At 35.8% G+C, this 19,322-nt stretch overlaps 1 protein-coding gene across 3 annotated transcripts in view; it reads right to left on the bottom strand.

Annotated features, from left to right (window-relative positions):
* Positions 1–19,322, bottom strand: part of UBE3A (ubiquitin protein ligase E3A) — a 101,363-nt gene that overhangs the window by 42,608 nt on the left and 39,433 nt on the right. The window lies entirely within an intron of this gene.

Below are 19,322 nucleotides of genomic sequence, written 5' to 3'. Positions count from 1 at the left end.
GATTACCATAATTTAAAGAAAGTAGTCTACTGGATCCAAAGAAATATTCATTCATAGCTATTCCTTTTGGTCTCAAATTCATATGCAGAGGAATAAAAACTACAAAGAATCAAAACCATTAAAAAAATTTACTTGACTCTCAAAATGTTCCTACAATTATCTTACTAACATGTAAGACTAAATGGCAAGTGGCAACAGAGTTCACATCTTGTTAATTGTGAGCTATATCTTGTTAATCATGAGAAAGTGAACAAGAAGGCAAATGAGTAAGTAGATAAGGGACATACTAGTTAAGTCCAATTTTGTCTCAAAAGTAGAACTTTGTCTCTAATCTATCAAGGTAAGTGACAAAGACAAGCACAATTAACCCCTGAACAATGTTGGCATTAGGGGTGCCACCCCCTTGTATAGTTGAAAATCTGCATATAACCTTAGATTCCCCTTAACTACAAATAGCCTACCACTGACCAGAAGCCTTCCCAATAACATAAAAAGGTGATTAACACTTTCATATGTTATATGTATATGTTATATGTACTACTATATATATTCTTACATTAAAGTGAGCTAGAGAAAAGAAAATATAAAATCTTAAGGAAGACAAAATACATTTACAGTACTGTACTGGATTTATCAATACGTAGTTTATATATCTATTTTAAAAAACCTGCATGTAAGTGGATCCACACAATTCAAACCTATGTTGTTCAAGGGTCAACTGTAATTCAGAAACATTCAATTCATTCTGATGCTTCTATTTTCCAAATGTTCCATGCAAATCCATGCATGCAAAGAGAAAAAAAAAAAAAAAACCCTACAAAACACACTTAAAAATTGCATGGGCATCACTTAATAGTTATTTTATTACATGTAGCTATAAACAATCCAACTTTTGAAAATTAAAGATTATTATTCCAGATATATCACTATGCAAAATATTAAAGTGACAACATGTAAAGAAAGAGAAATATAGAATCTGGAAGATTTACACCATATGTTGCTATCCTTTACTAAAGAATGGGAGATTAATAAAACCATCCTATCCCGAAATACAGTGGCTTTCCAGAAAGAAAATGTAAATGGACTGTATTTCTACTCTGTAGAAAAATTATGAACATATATCAAAGTCTTAAAAATTAATAGAGAATTATACAAATAGAGATCAAGTGAAAATAATAGGATAATTTTGCAAAAATACACTGTTTCTATGAAATCTGGAAAAAATGACATGCCAACAACGGGATTATTTAAATGAACTGATAACCATTCACAGAACGGACTAAATGAAAATTACCAACATCTGAATTTGGCAAGTCTTCCTCATTTATCACTAATTGATAAAAAATCAGTTACAAAGTTGTAAATGTAAGATGAGGCCACTTTTACTTCAAAGTGTTAACATTTTCTCTAACCGATGTGACTGAATAGGTTTTTAAAAAATTCCTCAATGTTTCTGCTTCTAATTTATTTTTTCCATAATAAACATGCTACTTCTATATTAAAAATCAATAAATATGGAGAAAATGTATTTAACATTTTGATTTGAATAGCCTCAAGGCTTACCAAATTGTCCATATGACTTTTTAATGATTAATCATCAAAATTCAAAATACCAAACACTAGTTTGGTATATATACAAATACATGATTTGAATAACCTCAAAGCTTAAATTGTCCATATGACTTTTTAACGATAAATTATCAAAATTCAAAAACCAAACACTAGTTATTTTCTTAATAAGAATGTCAGGTTTTGTCCTAAGAAAAATCCCCCCCAAAACCCAGTCATATTACATAATGCTTCTGTATGTAATGCATAAAGGAGTGTGAACAGTAAAAATAAGACAAGACTGAGAAATTAGCAGACCTGCATTAAGTGACAGCTCCTTCTGCCTCTAATAACCTGTACAATCCTAAACAAGTAATTCTCTGAGCCTCAGTTTTCCCATCTTTCAGTTCTAAAGTTTAGGTTATTCTATGTAATAAACAGGCAAACACAGTACAAGTGTTTGAGGGTCTGGTAACATACTAGACATATTGCTAGGCACTCTGGCACAGGTTATCTCATTTGAATCCCATGAGGAGGATTATCTTCAGTTCACAGCTAAAAGAGACAGAACTGAAAGAGTAAAATCATGTACTCAAGATGACACGAAGAAAAATGCAGAATCAGGACAAGGATAGGAGTCAGGGGTCTTTTGGCTCTGGAGTCTGTCATTTCCACCATATTGTCTCACAGAAAGTGATTCATTTCAAAATAATTCTTAACAATAATAGTACTAAAAACTCCTAAAGGAAAAAAAAATTCCCATAATATGTAACTGAAAAAAAAGCAAAAACTCTGAAAAATCAAAATCTGAATCTCATATTTATGCATATCCGCAATCTCACAAGTACACCAAGCTTTTTGAGGAAGATACCACAACATTCTGTAAAGTTAATGTATCTGTAATTTCCTGAGAACTATGTGCTATAGATGTTCCCACTTTAGAAGACTGTAAACCCTACTAACTAAGAGCCTGCACTCTGAAGCCAGACTCCCCAAGTTCACATGTTGGCTCTGCCACTTAACTATGTGACCTTGAATGAGTTACTTAACATTTCTGTGTCTCAGATTCATCATTAAAGTGATGGTATACGTAACGATTATCATGGCTGTGAGAGAATTAAATGAGTTAATATATATAAAGTAGTTAGAATACTGCTTGGCACCTAGTAAACACCATGTGTTAGCTGCTATTACTGTTATGATTATTACTAAGATCCTCATAAGTCTATGAATTAGCTATATAAGCCATCATTCTGCTGATGTTCAGAGCAGTTACATAACAAGTCACACATCTAATAAGAGATTTGAGCCCAGGCTTGACTCAAAATTGGGGTTTTTCATACCAAGAGGAGATTTAATACCAGACAGAAGAAAGTAGGCCCCTCTATTCAGTCTGTTTCTCTGCCCAAGACCTAGAAATAACAGCTACACAGATGAGACAGGACTGAAAGGAGGCCATGCCAGAACCTCCATGTTATCCGTGGAACCAACCATATTAAACATTTTTCTTCTTTACTCACACCAATGATACCCTGAACTATCTCTACAATTCTGTATCCCCATCTAATTCAGAGCATATAAAAGGCCTCTATGTTGGGAACGTGGACACGAATAATGACATTTTTATAAATAAGTTGTGCAATGTTAATCCCTATATAGTAGGAGTCACCAAATCTTAGCTTGTGGGCCAAACCTAGCCTGCCACCTGGTTTTTGTAGCCCCCAAGATAAAAATGGTTTTCACAATTTTAAATGGTTGACAAAGTCAGAAAAAAAATATTTTGTGACATGCAGAAATTATATGAAAACCAAATTTCAGTGACCAAAAGTCTCATTAAAACATAACCAAGGTCATTAATTTAATTATTGTCTATGGCTGTTTTTGCACTACAACAGCAGAGTTGAGTAGTTTTAAGACACTGTACGGCTTGCAAATCCTAAAATAAATACCACCTGGCCCTTAACAGAAAAAATTTCCCAACTCTTAATTTAGAGTCTGTGTTCTTTGCTCTCTGTGACATTTCCATCTAAGCACATGGCCTGCTCACTCTTACTCCTCAGCAAATCAATGCAGCAAAATGTGTACTTTTCCCCAACTATGATTAAAGGAGAGAGAAAGAAAAAGGAGGATAAGAGAAAAAAAGAAAAGAACAAAACGATACAGAAAAAAGGAAAGATTTGAAGAGACTCATTCCCCAAGCAGATCCCTTTAGGGACACCTTTTCTGCCACTCATACTCTGCCACTCCACAAGAAGTGGAGCTATGGCTTACTTTCTTTTTTAAAAAGTTATTTAAATTCCAGTTAGTTAACATAAAGTGTATATTAGCTTCAGGTGTACAATATAGTGACTCAACACTTCCACACAACACTCCGTGTTTATCACAACAAGTACATTCCTTAATCCCCATCACCTATTTAACCTATCCCCCCACCCATCTCCTCTCTGGTAACCATCAGTTTGTTCTCTATAGTTAAGAGTCTGTTTCTTGGTTTTTCGCCTTTTCCCCCTCATGTTCGTTGGTTTTGTTTCTTAAATTCCACATGAGTGAAATTATATGGTATTTGTCTTTCTCTGACTTATTTCACTTAGCATAATACACTCTAGCTCCATTCATGGTGTTGCAAACAGCAAGACTTTATTCTGTTTTTATGGCTGAGTAATATTCCATTGTGTATATATACCACATCTTCCTTATCCATTCATCAGTTGATGGACACTTGGGCTGTTTTCATAATCTGGCTATTGTAGATAATGCTGCTATAAACACTGAGGTGCATGTATCCCTCTGAATTAGTATTTTTGTATTCTTTGGGTAAATACCTAGCAATGCAACTGAAACTACAAAAGTCCTAGAGGAGAACACACACAGTAACCTCTTTGACATCGGCCATAACAACTTCTTTCTAGATATGTCTCCTGAGGAAAGGGAAACAAAAGCAAAAATGAACTACTGGGACTTCATCAAGATAAAAAAAAACTTCTGCACAGCAAAGGAAACAATCAACAAAACTAAAAGGCAACCCACAGAATGGGAGAAGATATTTGCAAATGACATATCTGATAAAGGGCTAGTATCCAAAATATATAAAGAACTTACAAAACACCAAAAAAAACAATAATACAATTTGAAAATGGGTAGAAGACATGAATAGATATTTTTCCAAAGACATCCAGATGCCCACAGACACATGAAAAGATGCTCAACATCACTCATCATCAGGGCAGTACAAATCAAAACTACAATAAGGTATCACCTCATATGTGTCAGAACGGCTAAAATCAACAACACAAAGAACAGCTGTTGGCGAGGATGTGGAGAAAGGCAAACCCTCTTGCACTGTTGGTGGGAATGCAAACTGGCACAGCCACTGTGGAAAACAATATGGAGGTTCCTCAAAAAGTTAAAAATATGGCTTACTTTCTATCATTTCCTCACATTTCACGACTTTTCTTGAATCAATGATGGAGGGCAAGTGAGATCTTCTAGTGAGAAAGCTCTCAAAGTTGAAGTAGACAACTGAAAATATGCATTTAAAACAGACAATACTTTCTATTTACTTATTTTATTTCTAAGGCTCAATTTGTGAGACAGTTCTACAAATAAATTATACGTGGGAGGCCAAACTTACTCTAGAAAAGCTGACAGAAATCTTAAAAAAATAGTTTCACCTGAGGGGGAAGGGCACTGAGGTCAGCAATTTGAAATGCATGGAAAAAAAAAAAAGAAAAGATGGAATGATGGACAAAAGGATATATGATAAAACAAGGTAAATATTAGTAAAATCTAGATGATAGACATATTGAGTCAATTGCAAAAATCTTTCAACTTTGCTGCATGTTTGTTAAGTTTTCAAAATAAAACACTGGGAGAAAATACTGTCACCACACTGTAACTTTTGAGAGCGGTCAACTGGCAGAAGAAATGGTTTCAGCCATCAGTAGCTGAAAAAGGAAAACCAACATGTCATCAATGGCACTATTACTGTGTTTTCTGACTTTAAATCTAGTTTTTGAATCAATCCAGTATTCAACAAAACAAAAACAGAACAAAAACAGCCTACAATAATGATAAAAATAAAAGCTGTAAGCTGACCATAACTATGCATAGCAACTTAATTTACCTACCATGGAGACAAATACTAGGAAAGTATGTTTAATATTCCTATGCCAATGGCAAGCCACTGGGGTTAGAACCACTGAAATGGCTGCCAACAAGGTAGAAGATGAAAGTTGAAAAAAGATCTTAAACTTCATCTTCTTTGTTCCTGTATTAAATAAGTAATGAATATAGGAACAAAGAAGATGAAGCCACAAAAATTGCTACTGTCTGAAAGTACAGTTATGTTAGTGAACAATGAGCAAACAAGATTGAAATTAGAATTAAAAACAATGATAGAACATAAAAGAAATAGTAACTGTGACATGCAACATAAAAACTAATGGTAAAGTACAGAATAATTAAAGGAGATAAAAAGGCAAAGATAAAAAAAGTCAATGTAAGTAGAGTGACTTTAATTGAATATGAAGTTAAATAAAGATATGAGGAGTTAAGAAGCCAAAGATAAAAGGCTTATATAATGTCTAAAAAGCTAATAACCACTTACTTAGTGATTTCTCAAAGTAAGTACATCTCTTTGTTCCTTCTGCGATGCTGCCTCTGTAAACACTCCACCCCCCCCCCTCAAAGTTGCATTTAACACAAAAATTTTGGAAGTGAACAATGGTCTCCTAGATATATTATACCTCTTAGAAATGGATGACATTAAGACATCTGTGACACATTTATGGTATGTTTAAAGTTGGGTCTGTTACAATGGAATTGCATGAAATATTAAATTATTTCAAGACTGAATCTATGATTGTGAAGTCATTACTACCATATCCAACCAATAAGCCATTAACTATAGAATAAGATATAATTTTCAGGGAAAAAATTATAATTATAAATCAGTATTTTTACTATAATAAAAACGTTTAACATAATAATACCTAAGCATTACTTTGAGGTATAATCTCAATACCCCGAGTGCCTGTTATACATTAAACATGAAATAAAATTGTAGAACCAAATATTTATATAAAATTATTCAACTTTAACCTGTTTTTGTTTTTTAAAAAGTGTCACATTTTACAGTGAAGTTATAATGAACAAACACCAAACTATATCCATCTACTTCCCTCCAATAAGATCCTAAAAGGGGAGAAACACAAAATACTTGTTGGCATTAGTGTACTACATCTATCAATTCTCTGTGATAATCATGAAATATAGTCTTTGACTTTTTCTCTGATTCAAATATAATCAAAACAGAAAATTTATTCCTTGGTTAATTATATACTTGATGATCTACCAATGACCAAGCAATATGTTATGAATTCTGTGATAAAGGTCTGGTTAACTGATTATTTTGCATTATAAATATTTGGCTGTCTTAAACTCTTTTTTAGGGGTTTAGGGAGCTGAGTAAACCTTGGAGTTACAGTTCATAATCATGATGAAAAGCCCAACTACAGCTTCACCCACTGGAATTATGTCCAACATTCTCATTTCTGGGAGGTGAAGAGCTGCTGAAGGGACTAGTTTCTGTCTGGCCTGACTTGGAGCACTGATGGAACCAGCATACACTGAATGCCTAGAGGCTACAGAAAACAAAAGACAGTTCACGGCTTGTTGTAGCACCAGAGAACCTGAAGAAAGATATTAAGAGGGTAAAAGACTATAAGCTCTTGAAAAAGTAATCAACAAACCCCTTCAATTAGGAAACTACAAGCCTAAGTCCAAAGAAGATACACTCTAGTAAGAGGTTTTAGAGATACCAAGATGTCTAATGAAGGTCTGTCTGCCCCTCTATGAAGCCAGTTCATAGAGACTGGAAGAGGTGGCTGTTTTTTCAAAAGCAAAATCTACACAACAAAATTAAAAGGCATATATTAAAAAAGAAAAAAAAAAAGCCCACAAAAAGAGGGAATCACAGTTCAATTCCAATCAAAGGAACAAAATAAAGCTCTAGAAACGACCTTAAAGAAGCAGAGATATGGGGTACCTGGGTGGCTCAACTGGTTAAGCATATGCCTTCAGCTCAGGTCAGGGTGCTGGGATCAGCCCTTGTTGGGCTTTCTGCTCAACGGGAAGTCTGCTTCTCTCTCTGTCCCTCACCCCGCTTGTGCTCTCTCTCTCAAAAAAAAAAAAAAAAAAAAAAAAGGCAGAGATCTATGAATTACCTGACAAAAAAGCAACATAACTGCCTTAAGGAAACCCAATTTGCTACAAGAGAACTCAGGAGACAACTAGATGAAATCACCATGCATGAACAAAATAAGACTATCAACAAAAAGAAAACATAAAAAAGAACCAAACAAAAATTCTAGAGGTCAAGAATAAAATAACTGAATTGAAAATTCATGAGAGAGGATCAACAGCAGACTTAGTCAAGCAGAAGAAATTAACTCAAAGGCAGGCCACTTGAAATTACTGAGTCAGGGGTGCCTGGGTGGCGGTCGTTAAGCGTCTGCCTTAGGCTCAGGTCAGGATCCCAGGGTCCTGGGATAGAGCCCCGCACTGGGCTCCCTGCTCAGCGGGAAGCCTGCTTCTCCCTCTTCCACTCCCTCTGCTTGTGTTCCCTCTCTTGCTGTGTCTATCAAAAATAAATAAATAAAATCTTTAAAAAAAAAAAAAATACTGAGTCAGAGAAAATTTAAAAAAATGAAAAGTGGAAGAAAGCCTAAGACTTATAGAATACCACCAAGCTGATCGATATATGCATTTGGGGAATCCTAGGAGAAGAGAGAATGTGGCAGACAGCTTATTTGAAAAAGTAATGGTCAAACACCTACCAAATGTGAGGAAGGAAATGGACATCTCATTTTAAGAGGTAGGAAGGACTCCAACTATAATGAACCCCAAATGGTAGATACTAAAACCCACTATAATTACTAGCAAAAGTCAAAGACAGAAGGAATCTTGAAAGCAGCAGAAGAAAAATAACTAGTCAGGTACAAGGCAGCTCTCATTAGACTATCAGCAGATTTCTCAGCAGAAACCTTGCAGAAAGACCAGAAAGAAGTGGGACAATATATGCAGGGTGCTGAAAAAAATAACTACCAACCAAAAATACTGTATCTGGCAAAACTGACCTTCAAAAATGAAGAAAAAATAAATTGACCTCCAAGTATAAACAAAAAGCTGATAGTTCATCACTACTAGACCTGCCTTACAAAAAATGCAAAAGCAAGTCCTTCAACTTAAAAAAAAAAAAAAGACTGTAAACAATATAAAATCTTGCAAAAATATGAAGATGTTTGGTAAAGGTAAATATATAGACAAATACAGAATCCTGTAACACTGTAATTGTGGTGAGTAAATCAATTCAAATAAATCTGAAAGATGAAAACATTTTTTAGAACTGTAAATATATGTTGAATGATACAAAAGATAAGAAGATGTAATTTGTGTCATCAATAACAAAAGGGGAGAGAGATGTAAAGGAGTAGAGCTTTCGTATGCAACTGAAATTGCTATCAGTTTTAAACAGATTACAACTGTAAAATGTCTTATGTAATAATCCTCATGGTAAACAGAAAGAAAATGCTTATAGAAGATACACAAAAGAAAGTGAGACAGGAATCAAAGCATGTCACCACAAAAAATATCAATGAAACACAAAGGAAGACCTCACAGGCAAGAAGAAAAAAAAACAACAAGACATACCAAAAACAAAAAAATGGCAATAATTAGTCTTCCCCATCAGTAATTACTTTAAATGTAAGTGGATTAAACTCCCCAATCAAAAGACATAGAGTAGCTGAATGGATTTAAAAAAAGAAAAGAAACAGTTATATGCTACCCTATATTAGATATAAGGATATATAGACTGAAAATGAAAGGACTGAAAAAGAGATCCTATGCAAATAATAACCAAAAAAGAGAAGGAATGGTCTCATACATATATAGCAAATATATATATGAGATATATACACGCACAATCAGAAAAACTTTCAGTCAAAAATTGTAGTAAGAAACACATCATATAATAATAAAAGGGTTAATTCACCAGAAATATATTACAATTATAAATATATGTGCACCTAACAGAAGAGTACCCAGATATGTTAAACAAACAATGACAAAGAACCAAAGAGAGAAATAAATAGTAACACAATAACAGGACATTTTCATACCCACTTTCAATAATGGGGAATATCTACACTGATGCCACAAGAATAAAAAGGATCATAAGAGACTGCTGTCAACGATATATGCCAACAAACTGAATAACCTAGAAGAAATGAATATATTCCTAGAAACATATAATTTAACAGAACAGAATCATGAGGAAATAAAAAATCTGAAGCAGCCTATAACTATTAAAAAGATTGAATCAGTAATCCAAAGCCTCCCAACAAGGAAAAACACAGAACCAGATAGTTTTAATGGAGAATTCTACCAATGATTTAAAAAAGAATTAATAATTAATAAGAATCCCTCTCCAATTCCTCCAAAAAACTGAAGAAAACACTTCCAAACTTATTCCATGAGGCCAGCATTACCCTGATACCAAAATGAGACAAAGAGGAGAAAAATACAGGCCAATATCCCTGATTATTGATGCAAAAACCCTCAATAAAATACTAGTCAAATAGAAGTCAACAATACATCGAAGAGTTATATCATCACCAAGTGGGATTTATTCCTGGAATGTAAGAATGCTTCACCATACAAAAATCAATCAACCTAACACACTCAATTACCAAAATGAAGGACAAAAATAACATGATCACCTCAACTGACAAAGAAAAAGCATCTGACAAAAATCAACATCCTTTCATAATAAAAACACTCAACAAACTAGACAAAGAAGGCAAAGCAAAGGAAACAGTCAACAAAACCAAAAGACAACCGACAGAATGGGAGAAGATATTTGCAAATGACATATCAGATAAGGGGCTAGTATTCAAAATCTATAAAGAACTGATCAAACTCAACACCCAAAGAACAAAGAATCCAATCAAGAAATGGGCAGAAGACATGAACATTTTTCCAAAGAAGACATCCAAATGGCCAACAGACACATGAAAAAGTGCTCAACATCGCTCGGCATCAGGGAAATCCAAATCAAAACCTCAATGAGATACCACCTCACCCCAGTCAGAATGGCTAAAATTAACAAGTCAGGAAACGACAGATGTTGGTGGGGATGTGGAGAAAGGGGAACCCTCCTACACTGTTGGTGGGAATGCAAGCTGGTGCAGCCACTCTGGAAAACTGTATGGAGGTTCCTCAAAAAGTTGAAAATAGAGCTACCATATGATCCAGCAATTGCACTACTGGGTATTTACCCCAAAGATACAAAAGTAGGGATCTGAAGGGGTATGTGCACCCCGATGTTTATAGCAGCAATGTCCACAATAGCCAAACTGTGGAAAGAGCCAAGATGTCCATCAACAGATGAATGGATAAAGAAGATGTGGTATATACATACAATGGAATATTATGCAGCCATCAAAAGGAATGAGATCTTGCCCATTGCAACGACGTGGATGGAACTGGAGGGTATTATGTTGAGCGAAATAAGTCAAACAGAGAAAGACATGTATCATATGATCTCACTGATATGAGGAATTCTTAATTGTAGGAAACAAACTGAGGGTTGCTGGAGTGGGGGGTGGGGTGGGAGGGATGGCGTGACTGGGTGATGGACACTGGGGAGGGTGTGTGCTCTGGTAAGCGCTGTGAATTGTGCACAAGTGTTGAATCTCAGATCTGTACCTCTGAAACAAATAATGCAATATATGTTAAGAAAAAAAAAAAAGAAGAAGAAGGTAGCGGGAGGGGAAGAATGAAGCGGGGGAAATCGGAGGGGTAGACGAACCATGAGAGACGATGGACTCTGAAAAACAAACAGGGTTCTAGAGGGGGCTGGGAGGATGGGTTAGCCTGGTGGTGGGTATTGAGGAGGGCACGTTCTGCATGGAGCACTGGGTGTTATACACAAACAATGAATCATGGAACACTTCATCTAAAACTAATGATGTATGGGGATTAACATAAGAATTAAAAAAAAAAGATTAAAAATCTTCAGAAACATAAAAAAAAAATATGAAGAGCAATGAAAAAATTTAAAAAGAGAGCGAGAGATCTATGCAATATTGTTAAGGAGAACTGGTTTAAGATCTATGTCATGTAAGGGTCACCTGGGTGGCTCAGTCGGTTAAGCTTCCGACTCCTGATTTTGGCTCAGGTCATGATCCCAGGGTTGTGAGATCGAGCCCCAGGTCAGGCTCTGTGCTTAGTGCAGAGTCTGCTTGAGATTGTCCCTCCCCTTCCCCCCACCAAATAAATAAATAAATAAATAAATAAATAAATAAATAAAATCTTAAAAAAAAAAAAAAAAACTAGACAAAGAAGGAAATTACCTCAACATAATAAAGGCCATATATGAAAAGCTAAGATTATACCTAATGGTGTAAAACTGAAAGCTTTCCTTCTAAAATCAGGAACTACGCAAGGATGCCCACTCTTACCATTTCTTTTTAAAACAGTACTGGAAATCCCAGCCAGAGCAATCAAGCAAGAAAAATAAATAAAGGCAACCAAATTGGAAAGGAAGAAACAAAATTATCTCTGTTTGCAGATGACATGATCTTATCTGGAGAAAACCCCAAAGACCCCCCAAAAAACTATTAGAACTAATAAACCAAATTTAGTAAAGTTATAGATACAAAAGTCAGCCAACGCAAAAACCAGTTGTGTTTCTATGAACAATGAACAAAAGGAAATTTAAAAAATATTCCCATTTACAACAGCATCAAAGAGAATAAAATACTTTACCAATAAACTTAACCCGGGAGGTGGAAAACTTGTATAACAGTCCCCCCTTATCCATGGGGGATACATTCCAAGGCCCCTAATGAATGCCTGAAACCACAATAGTGCCAAACTTTTTGTATAATGTTTTTTTCCTATACATACATACTTAAGATAAAATTTAATTTATAAATTAGCCATGGTTAAGAGACTAACAGTAATAATAATGAAATAGAACAATTATAACAATATATTATAATAAAAGTTACATGAATGTGGCCTCTCTCAAAATATCTTATTGTATTATACTCACCCTTCTTCCTGTGATGATATGAAATGATAAAATACCTATATGATGAAATGAAGTGAGGTGAATGACATAAGCATTGTAACGTAGTATTAGGCTACTACTCTGACAATATTTAAGAAGAATCATCTGCTTCCAGACCACAGTTGACCATGGGTAACTGAAACCACTAAAAGCAAAACCACGGATAAGGGGAGACTACTGTACAATGAAAACTATACAAAGTACTGTTGAAAGAAACTAAAGACAGAAATGTAAAGATCCTGTGTTCATGGACTGTAAAACTTGGTACTGTCAAAATGTCCATACTACCCAAAGCAATCTACATATTCAACTCCTATTGAAATCTCAATGGCATTTTTTAATTAAAAAAAAATCTAAAATTCCTGGATATGGAATTTCAATGGAACCCAAACAGCAAAAACAATCTTGAGAAAGAAAAACAAAGCCAGTCTCATACTTCCTGATTTCAAAACATCTTACAAAGCTACAAAAATCAGAACAGTATGGTACTGGCATAAAGATAAGACACACAGACCAATGGAACACATCAGACAACCAAGAAATAAACCCTTACATATATGGTCAAATCAGCTTTGTCACAGGTGCCAAGGCTACACAATGGGGAAAGGAGAGTCTCCCCACAAGTGGTACTGTGAAAACTGGATATCCATATGCAAAAGAATGAAGTTGGACCTTTACATCTTATACTACATTAAAAAAAAAAAAAAAAGTTAACTCATAATGGACTAAAGACCTAAACATAAAACCTGACATTATAAAACTCCCAAAATAAACACAAATAGCTTCATGACATTGGATTTGGCAATACATTCTTGAATATATATATTCTTCCATGTAACACCAAAAGCACACAAAAGCACCATTCTTCAATATAATACCAAAACCAAAAATAGACAAATAGAAAGAACTACAGTGAACTTAACTTCTGTACAGCAAAGGAAACAATCAACTGAGTGAAAAGAGAACATACAGAATATGATCTATTCAATGTCCTGGGTCTGAACACTCCACGTCAGGAAGTAGAAGAACCAGAGGGTTGAAACTGGAAGACAGTAGATGGGCCACAGGACACCTCTCAAAGACAAGGAAAACCAGATGGGATAAGAGAAAGCAAGTAAGAAAGCATACAAAGACTACAACCTGAGGTGGGTGTTTTAATTAACATTAAACAATAAACATTAGCATGCCCAAGAGAATGGGAAGGCGCAGCAAAGCAGAAGTGATTATTAAAGATAAAATGGTTGGGGAATTCCGATACTAGGGAGTTGGAAGTTAAGCATATAAACAAAGACTTCAGGGATCTGGGTTAAAGTGGAAGAGTGTGAGTTCATCAAAGACGGAGAAATGACTGGGAGATCACTAAACAATGAAGACAGAGGATGACATACCCAGAATGCATAGCTTCAAAAGGAGCAGGAATTTTCATGCTGAGAGAATAACAATAGTCCAGAAGCATCAGTGGAGAACAAGAATAACAGTGTGTGGGAAACAGGTCACGGCTTACTGCACCTATAACCTAGCTTCTGTATCTAGTGATGTAGAAACTATTCTTGCCGAGTCATCACTTTTCACTCCTCCTTTTGTTTAACCTTGCTGAGAAATGTAGACCTTCTGGAAATTTACTGTGGGCTTTCAGGACACCATTTCCTGATTTCCTCCTTTCTCTCTGGTTGTTCTTCAGAGACTTCCCTTCCTAATCTGGAAATGTTTATACTCCCCAGGGACCAGCCATTAGACACTTTCTCTTTTAAATTCTCTTTAGGCCATTTCATCTTCTTTCAAGGTAATAATACCTGATGACTTCCAAATGTCTCCTTCAGCATAGTTCAAACTCTGCTTAAGAATCTATAGTACTATTCCAGGTCCTCTATCTTCATATGGGCTCTTTCTTTAAGAAACTTACTGTTTTAAGGAGGTGAAAGCCAGATGATTTTAATATCATAGGAAATACAGAGGTATGGCAATTTAAAGAAAGGCAACTTAGCCAAGGTAAGTCACAAAGGATGACTAGCAGCTGATGAAAAAATTGAAAGAATGTTTTTGGTAATAAGGAAATGAGGGAGTAAAGGCACAAGGGACTGAGAACATCTTGTGACAACTTAAGTTCAACAGTATAATGTTCAAAAAAGGACTCAAAAATATGAAGTGGCAGGGAGGAGCCAGATTATGAGACTTAGTAAGAAATAAGGAATTCTGATTTTAGTCAGCAGAGCAGTAATCTAATAAAGGCAACTTTCTCCCCATAAAAATGCACATGTACTCCACCTTGCAAAAAATTTCAGAAGATTCACATACCATTCATAAACCACTAAATAAGAACACCTGCAATACAATAAGCAAGTCAATGACTAAGTCAAATCTGCCTTTATAACTAACTACATTTTGTAAACTGGGATCAAAGCTGGCAAAAGTGGAGACAGGCAATCCAGTTAGGTGATGACTACCGTTAGAGACCAGGGAAAGAAAGTAGTAGTAGCAGGAATGAATAGAAGGAAACTAATGCAAGAAATATTTAAAAGATGTAGTTTGTAGGGGGTAAATGAATGAAAAGAGCTAAATGCCTAGGTTTCTGTCATGGGCAACTGGGTAGAAGGTAGTGCTACAAACTGAAAATAACAAAAACAATGAACATTCATTAAACTACAGTGAATGTTTTTTGTTATGGTGTGTCCCTTAATACTTACAATTATCCTAGGAAGGAGACTGGAGAAGCCAATAAAGGACCTAGTAAATCAGAAAGTCCTGCTTTTAAGTAATTTAGGGGGAAAGACATCCTTTTCCTTTCACTGACCTCTTTTAGCCTTGAATCCCATTTATAGCTAACAATTTCTATGTAATAAAAGTACACCATTCCCATTAATGTTTCTTAAAACCTTTTTAGGGACACATAAGATATAATGAATAAAATGCATAATTCACAGATTCTAAAAACCCTTTTATTAGAGTACCTCAACAAAAATAGCCAGGTTCTGGGGCACCTGGGTGGCTCAGACGGTTAAGCGTCTGCCTTCGGCTCAGGTCATGATCCCAGAGTCCTGGGATCGAGTCCCACATCAGGCTCTCTGCTCCTTGGGAGCCTGCTTCTCCCTCTGCTTCTCTCTCTCTGTCTCTCATGAATAAATAAATAAAATCTTTAAAAAAAAAAAAAAATAGCCAGGTTCTGCTTATTCTACTTTCTGGGAAGACTCAGCCAGAGGCAGTTCATCTACTCATCCATCTCTACCATGAACAAGAAGTGTGATACCTTCTATTTAAAAGAGAATGTATAGGGGTGCCTGGGTGGCTCAGTCAGTTAAGCGTCTGACTCTTGATCTCGGCTCAGGTCATGATCTCAGGGTTGTGAGATCCAGCCTGCAGGCTCCGCACTGGGTGTGGAGCCTGCTTAAGATTCTCTCTCCCGGGCACCTGGGTGGCTCAGTTGTTAAGCAGCTGCCTCTGGCTCAGGATTGAGTCCCACATCGGGCTCCCTGCTCAGTGGGAAGCCTGCTTCTCCCTCTCCCACTCCCCCTGCTTGTGTTCCTGCTCTCGCTGTCTCTGTCTCTGTCAAATAAATAAAATCTTTAAAAAAACAAACAAAAAAAGATTCTCTCTCCCTCTGCCTCTCACCCCCCTCAAAAAAAAAGGTAAAAGAGAATGTATATAAGCTTACATGATGTTTCATTTGGTAGAAAAGTAAACAGACTATGACTCAGGCCACTTCTATGCCTAACACTTTTCATTACCTCCTATGTCTATCAGGAGAAAACCCAGGACTTTTCAGTAGTATCAAGGCCTTTCACTATCTGATCAAGGCTTTCTACTTCCAGCTACATTTGTTAGCACATCTCCCCCCATCTCCTAGATCTACATTCCAGCAATACAGAACTTCCTACAGTTCAAAGGACTTGTCCCTGCTGTCTTCATTGGCTCCAGGTCTCAGAAGTTTTCTTCTTACCTAGAATACTATAATCCCTATTTATACCAAGTCATCCTCAAAGACTCAGCTTAGATATCATTTCCAAGATGATTACATACCCCTTCTCTGCTCCCACAGCAACCTGTACCTACTCTCAATACACCTCATTATAACTGCCTATTATTTCAATGGCAACCTCCCTGAGACACATGACCAAATAACTTCTTTACAGTTATATTCTCAGAACCTAGCAAATTACAAAACTTTAGTAAGATCCTTCAATTTCTCTTCTCTTAACAGTGTCAAACAACCCTACCTTTTTCTAGTACTTAACCATAACACCTCCCAGTTTCAGAAAAAGGAACCCTCAGTGCACTGTTGGTTGGAATGCAAACTGTGCAACCACTTGTGGAAAACAGTATGGAGTTCCCTCAGAAAATTTAAAACAGAATTACCATATGATCCAGTAATTCCACTACTGGGTATTTACCCTATGAAAACATTAATTCAAGAAGATATTCACACCCTATGTTCACTACAGCATTATTTACAATAGCCAAGATATGGAGGCAATCCAAGTGTCCATCCATGGATGAATGGATAAAGATGTGGTGTGTGTATCTATACGTCTAATATCTATGTGCGCACACACATACACAAATGGAGTATTACTCAGCCATAAAAAGGAATGAAATCTTGCATTTGCAACAACATGTATGGATCTAAAGGGTATAATGCTAAGTGCAATAAGTCAGTCAGAGAAAAACAAGTACTATCATTCATATGCAGAATTTAAGAAACAAAACAAAACAAATAAAAAAGAGACAAACCAAAAAACAGACTCTTTACAGAGACCAAACTGATGGTTACCAGAGGGGATGGTAACCAAGAGTGTGGAGAGAGATGAAACAGGTAAAGGAGATTATGAGTATATACTTATTGTGATGAGCAATGAGTAATGCAAAGAACTGCTGAATCACTATACAGCATCTGAAACTGACCTAACACTGTATGTTAATTATACTGGAATTTAAAACAAAGTGGAACAAAAATAAATAAAAATAAGTATTTTTTTAAAAAAACCTCCCAGTTTCATAGGTGTATCAGAAGTATAAAAAGAATATGCAAAGGAAAGAACATGACATCAGAATCTATAGGAGAGGATCTTGAAAAAAGATCTCTATCTGATTAAAGAGATTTGTATCTTTTACTTCAGAGTGTACTTCAAGATGTTATTTAATCCATAAATGCTATTATACACATTAAGTATACCTCAACTGGAAGTTAAACAGAAATATTTTCTCCCATTCCATATAGAAAATAAAAGCATCCAAGCTATATCTCAATTTCTGACTTCTCAGTTCCACACAGAAGAGCTAGGAAGCTGCTACTCCAATCTAATAACAAGTAAAAAGCTGAACAAACTAAAAAATTAGTAACTCTTCTTCTCCTGAGAGAGAGAGGAATATAGAACAAAATGCTGCCCCAAGACTGGAGAGAAAGGCAAATACAGGGAGCCATGGCTTACTGAAGCAGAGAGCAGGAAATTGCCAGAGGGACCTGTGATGTGATAGGAAAACCTAAACTCCATGCACAAATTCCTGGAGGTTCAGCACAGAAAAATCTAATCATTAAAAACTCCAGGGGGACTTAGTCCCAGCAGAGCCCCCATAATTTTGTGATATTTATATCAAGAAGCTTGACTACGTTCTCAGAGCAAATGTTGTAGAAAAATCCCCTCATGCTTCTAGCAGGGGAACGAAAAAGGAACCATTAAGAGATACACCAGAGCACTTTATTCTTAACAAGGCTTGGCCTCAGAAGAAACTAGTTAACCCAAGCCTAATCCGCCAGGTACTCTCAGAGCCTAACTGACCTGTGTAAGAGAAACATCCAACTCCAGCCCACTCTAGTCATCCTGTTCCACTTAAGAGGGAAGGAAAAAAATGAGGAATATTTATGAAGTTCACAATCCAGAGGCACAGGCAGGCTCACTAGAAGACTGAGACCGAAACATAGGACTGTAGAATGCTTTCTTTTCCCCTTACACCTCACCACCATATTACTAAAGGCCTATTTATAGCAATTCCTTTTACCTGGGAAATCATACGCAGCTAGCAATAAAAATTATGAGGCATACTAAAGGCAAAAAAAACACTGTCTGAAAAGATAGCAAGCATAAGAACTAAATACAGCAGGGATGTTGGAATTATCACACCAAAACTTTAAAACAATTATGATTAATATGTAAGGCTCTAATGGATAAAGTAGATGGCATGAAAGAACAGTTAAGCAATGTAAGCAGAGAAAAATCAAAGACCCAAACAAAAAAAGCCAGAGTTCAAAAATACTGTAACAGAAATCTTTGATGAGCTTAATAATGAACTGGAAACTGAAGAAGAAACTCTGAACTTGAAGATGTATCAAAAGAAACTCCAACAAATGAAAAGCAAAGAGAAAAATGACTGACAAAAACAGAATATGCAAGGACTGTGAGAAAACTACAAAAGTAGTATACATAATGGGAATATCAGAAGAAGAAAGTGAGACAGAATCAGAAGAAATATCTGAAACAATAAAGACTGAGAATGCCCCCTTTTTAATTAATATCAGACACCAAACCACAGATCCAGGAAACTCAGAAAACACCAAGGATAAATGTAAAAAAACAAACAAAAATGAAACAAAATGAAACAAAACCTCTCCAAAACAAAACAAACAAAAACAAAAAAACCCACACCA

The sequence above is a fragment of the Neomonachus schauinslandi genome, chromosome 9 (assembly GCF_002201575.2).
Source record: "Neomonachus schauinslandi chromosome 9, ASM220157v2, whole genome shotgun sequence".
Classification (NCBI taxonomy): Eukaryota; Metazoa; Chordata; class Mammalia; order Carnivora; family Phocidae; genus Neomonachus; species Neomonachus schauinslandi.
The sequence above is the reverse complement of the archived record's forward strand: the minus strand, read 5'-3'. Positions and strand labels throughout refer to the sequence as shown.